This window comes from Carcharodon carcharias, chromosome 3, assembly GCF_017639515.1.
Source record: "Carcharodon carcharias isolate sCarCar2 chromosome 3, sCarCar2.pri, whole genome shotgun sequence".
NCBI lineage: Eukaryota > Metazoa > Chordata > Chondrichthyes > Lamniformes > Lamnidae > Carcharodon > Carcharodon carcharias.
The window spans coordinates 95,152,929-95,158,928 of NC_054469.1; positions in this window are offsets into that span (position 1 = coordinate 95,152,929).

Consider the following 6,000-nt stretch of genomic DNA (forward strand, 5'->3'; position numbering starts at 1 on the left):
ACCTGGTGCCTTGTCAACTTTAAGTACCAACAGTCTATTCAACACTTCCTCCTTGTCAATTTTGAACCTTTCTAGCGACAGAGTTTCCTCATCTGTCACCATGGCCTGGTTAGCGTCTACCTCCAAACCACACCAATGCCACCCACCTGAATGATGAAGGAGAGGCAAGGGAGGTGGATGATATAGTCAAAGGCTAAAGAAACATTGAGAAGGATAAGGACATAGGAATAGTAGCAGCAGTAGACCATACAGCCCCAGCAGCCTGCTCTGACATTCAATACAATTGTAACTGATTTTCTGCCTCAACTCCACTGTCTATATTAGCCTTGAATATATTCAAAAATAGAACATACGGAACATTATGGGGTAAAGAATTTCAAAGATTCACAGCTCTTTGAGTGAAGGAATTTCTCTTCATCTCAGTTCTAAATCCTTGACCCCCCTACCCTAAGGTTATGTCCTCCAGTTCCAGATTCCCAAGCCTGGAAAGAAGCTCTCCTTATCTACCCTGTCAAGCACCTTCAGAATCTGGAATGTTAATCTGAGATCACCTTTAATTCTTCTAAACTTCAGGGAGTAGTTGCTCAATTTATTCAGCCTCTCATTACAGGACAACTCTCTTGTCCCAGGAATCAAATCAGTGAACCACAGCATCTTACTTCCAAGACAGGTATATCCCTCCTTAGACATTGAAACTAAAACTGCACAGTGCAGGTGTGGTCTCACCAAAGCTCTATGTAATTGTCGCAAGACTTTTTTGCTCTTGTACTCCAGTCCGCTTGCAATAAAATTCGACCCGCCATTTGCCTTTCTATTGCTTACTGTACCTGCATGCTAACTTTGGGTTCCTTGTACAAGTACACCAAAGTCCCTCTGAACGTCACCATTTAAAAGCAAAATATTCTTACTACCAAACTGAATAACCTCACACTTCCCCACAATATACTCCATTTGTCATGTTGTTGCCCACTCACTTAATCTGTTTATATCCCTTTGCAGCCTTTGTGTCCTCATAGCTTACATTCCCACCTAGCTTTCTACCAGCAGCAAACTTGGATACATTATTCTTTATCTCTTTGACTAGGCCATAATTAAGGTTGTAAATAACTGAAGCCCTGATCCTTGCAACATTCCACTAGTTACAGCCTGCCAACTTGAAAATGCTCCATTTATCCCTACTCTCTGTTTCCTGTCCATTAACCAATTATTCATTCATGCTAATATATCACCCCCATCTCCATGAGCCCTCATCTTGTGTATTAATATTTCATGTGGCACTTAATCAAATGCCTTTTTGGAAATCCAAGTAAACAGCATCTACTGGCTCCCCTTTATCTACCTTAAAAACTCTAATAAATTTATCAATCACAATTTCCATTTTGTAAAACCATGTTGACTGTTATCATTCTTCAATTTTCTAAGTACATTGATAAGACACCCTTCATAGATTCCGGCATTTTTCTGATGAATGATTTCAGGTCAACTGTCCTGCTCTTCCCCTTTTCTTCCTCTCTCCTTTCTTGAATAGTCGTGTTACATTTGCAAACTTTCAATCTGCTGAGACCTTTCAAGAATCTAGGTAATTTTGGCAAATCACAATCAATGCATCTACTATCTCTGCAGCTACTTCTTTTAGAACCCTAGAGTGTAGGCCATCAGGTCCTGGGGATTTGGTAGTTTTAAGTTCCTTAATTTTCTCTAATGATTTTTGTCTGCTATTTTGTCTAATATTTAAGTTCCATGCCTTATTAACCCCTTGGTTACCCTCTATTTCTGGTATGTAATCTGCGTTTTCTAAGTTGAAGGCAAACACAAAATATTTGTTCGAGGTCTCTACCCTTTTCTCATTCCCCATGATAATTTCTCCTGCCCCTGCTTCTAAGAGACAAATGTTTACTTGAGCTGCTCTCCTTTTAGTATACTTTTTAAAACTCCTACAGTCCATTTTTTATTTTCCTGGCTCGTATACTCTCATACTCCCATCCTATTTTTTTTTCCTTTTCATCAACTTTTTGGTTTTCCTTTGCTACTTCCTAACACTCTCCCAATCCTAAGGCTTACTACTGTTCTTTGTAACATTATAAGCCCCTTCTTTTAATCTAATACCATTCTTAATTTCCTGAGTAAGCCATAGGAACATATGAGCAGGAGTAGGCCATTCAGCCCCTCGAGCCTGCTCCACCGTTTAACTAGGTCATGGCTTATCTTCTATCTCAATGCCACCTTCCTACACTATCTTCATATCCCTCAATGTCATTGATAACTAGGAGTCTGTTGACCTTTGCTTTGAACACACTCAATGGCTGAGCCTCCACATTCCTCTGGGGTGGAGAATTTGATGGATGGATGGATCCTTTGTTGAAAATTTTAATTAATCAACAATGACTGTTGATTCACCATCATACCTTTTAGTCTATTTACCCAATCAGCCTTATCCAGCTCTTCTCTCATATGTAATTGGCTTTATTTTTTATCATTCTTGCTTTGGACTTAAGCTTGTGACTCCCAAACTTATTATGGAATTCAGTTGTATCATGACCTCTTTTTCCCAAAGGACCTTTTACTAATTAACCCTACCTCATTACTCAATATTAGAAATGAAAGAGCTTTATCTCTAGTTGGCTCTACATTGTATTGTTCTGGGAAACTATTGCAAAAGCATTCTAAAAAGTCACCTTCCAGGCCACCTTTCACAATTTGATTTGTCCAGTCTATATGAAGATTAAAGTCTCCTGTGGTTCTTACATTGCCTTTGTTACAAGATCCAATTACTTTTAGCTTAATGCTCTGCCCAATGGTATAACTTTTGTTAGGGCACCTATAAACTGCTTTCACCAGCCTTTTCTGACTCTTGTTATTCCTAATTTCCACCCATTCTGATTCTACTTCTTGATCTTCCAAACCAAGATCCTTTCTTACATCTGTCTTTATGTCATCCTTTATTACTACTAATAAAGGGCTACTATTCTGCTTTTCTATTCTGGCTCTTTGAAATTTTAAGTACTCTGGAATATTTATTCCCCAACCTTGGTTACCTTGGAGCAATTTTAGAATAGCGAGTATATCAAACCCATTTATCTCTATTTGTGCCACAAGGTTATCTATATTGTTATGGGTTCTTCGTGCTTTCATATAAAAAGTCTTTAATTTTATTTTTTTAATCACTGTTCATTGCATGGTCCTTATTTGCTGATGCCCTATTACAGTTAAACTCTCTGTCCCTTCCTGCCCCACTCTGCTTCGTTTTACATAAATCGCTACACTGCTCTATTGCTACAATTTTCTCTTTAGGACATTTAAATTTCCCCTTACCTGATCCGTCCCCTCCCCCAACCTTTCCACTTAAAGCTTTACCCACATTTAGAAATACGATTCACTTGGACGCAGATCCCAGCCTGGTTAAAGTGGAACCTATCCTAACAGAACAGCTCCCTCTTTCCCCAGTACTGGTGCCAGTTTTCCATGACTCAAAACCTTTTCTTCCCACACCACTCTTTGAGCCACATGTTTAATTCTCTAATCTGCTTGATTCTGTGCCAGTTGGCTTGTGGATCAGGTAGCAATCCAGAGATTATTACTTTTGAGTTTCTGTGTTTTAATTTGAACCCTAGCTCCTCCCCTAAAACTCTCTCTGCAGAGCATTGTTCCTAGTTTACCTATGTCGTTGGTTCCATCCTGGACCATGAGAACTGGATTCTCCTCCTCCCACACCAAGTTCATCTCCAAATGCAAGAAGATATCTTTAACCTTGGCAACATGCAGGCAACACAACCTTCGCGCTCCCATTTGCAGCCATAGAGAACAGTATCTATTCCCCTGACTACACTGTGCACTATCACTAACACATTCCTTTTCATTCCCCTCAGTCAAATGGCCTCCTGCATTGTGGTGCTATGGTCAGTTTGCCCAACCACCCTGCAGTCCTTTTCATCCACACAGGTACTAAATGTCTTGTACCATCAGTCAAAGTCAAGAGCAAAGGTTACTCCATCAGTACATCCTGGATCCTTATGCCTGCCTGACTTGTGGTCACATCCTCCTGTCTCTCACAATTTTATAATTCTACTTAAGATAAGGATCGTGGCTGCCTCCTGAAAACAAAATTTCCAGGTAACTCCCCACATCCACCCCCCCATCCTACACCCCACCACCCCCACTCCAAATGCTTCGCAATGTCTACAGCTTGGGCTGGACTCCAGATCAACAACCCTGTGCTGAAGTTCCTTAAGTGCAGACACTTAACGCAGATATGGCTGTCTGGGATTTCAAATCTTTCCACAAACTCCCACACTGCCTCTCCCATCATATTTATCTCAGCTTGTTTATTTATTTGATTATTTCATTAATTAATTAGCTAGTAATTAAAGTATCGCCAAACAGCAATTCCTAGCTTAGAAACAAAAGAAAAACACTCACCAGCTCACCAGCTCCTGGAGGTATCACAGAATCACTGAATTTTAATGGCACAGGAGGCTATTTGGCCCATCATGTCTGCACCGGCTCACCAAATGAGCATTATGACCTAGTGCTATTGCCCTGCCTTTTCCCCGTATCCCTGCACATTGTTTCTATTCAAATAATCATCTATTGCCCTCTTGAATGCCTCGATTGAACTTGACTCCACTACACTTCCAGGCTGTGCATTCCAGACCTGAACCACTCGCGTGAAAAAAATTTTTCTCATGGACATTTGCTTCTTTTGCAAATCACTTTATATCTGTGCCCTCTTGAATATGGTGGATTTCACACTCCTAACTGGTGGCTAAGGGCATGACAGACAAAGACAGAGGTGAAACAGCTATTTCTTAGTGATACCACTTAACCAACCACTCAGATAACTGAAGAAGGGAGAGAGGGCAGGCAAGATTAACAAGCCAATGCACAGAAGCACTAGAAGTAGTTCTAGACCCAGCTCATGATCAGATGCTACAGGTGTCAAAAGAACACCAGTCCTTCACTCTCCCACCCCACCAATGACAAGCAGCGGATGTGACATCCAATTTACACCTCTGTAGGGGTAGTACTCGGGTGTATTAGACAGTTTACCTCACACATTATCACCACTGGCAAGCATCAGAGATGTAAGACAACAGAATATGCATGGAGCAGAAGTAAGAAATTCTTGCATTTCTTAAGCACTTTCAAGACTTCAGGGCATCCCAAAGCGCTTTCCAGCCAATGAAGCACTTTGAAGTGAAGTCACTGCTGTAATCTAGGAAACACGGCAGCCAGTTTGCATACAGCAAACTCCAACAAATAGTAACATGGTAATGATCAGATAATCTAATTTTTACTGATATTAGTTGGAAAATAAGGTGGTTGCATCTCCTAAAACTAAAAGAATGAAAAGCAGCACCTCCTCCAACCTATGCACAGAATTCTCACATGCACCAAATTCCTGACTTTAGCATACCGTTAATGAAGTACTGGCTGCAATCAATTAATATTCAAAATCCTTATCAAGCATGCTAATCATTCATTAAAGCAGAGATTGAAACACCCGGTTGCATCAGTGTCCCACAACCGGCCAAAGCATACTGCATTAGCATAGTCTGCTGGATTATAGCTGCATCAATAATACCTTCATTAAGAAGATAATGTAGACTTGGTGGAAGATGAATATGCAGCTGCTAAAGTACCTTTGCCAACTTCTACACTGTATTCAAAGCACTCTTTGAGGTGCCCGTAATATAATCAATCAACACAGTTAGCTTGATGTTTGTTATGAGGAATTGATCATGAAGGAGGTTATAGCTGGGCACTTAGAAAAGCTCAAGGTAATCGGGAAGAGTCAGCATAGTTTTGTGAAAGGGAAATCATGTTTAAACAATGTATTGGAATTTTTTGAAGGAGTAACATGGGGAACCTACTGTATTTGGATTTCCAGAAGGCATTTGGAAAGGTGCCACATCAAAGGTTTTTGCAGAAAATAAGAGCTAATGGTGTAGGGGATAACATATTAGCATGGATAGAAGATTGGCTGGCTGGCAGAAAACAGAG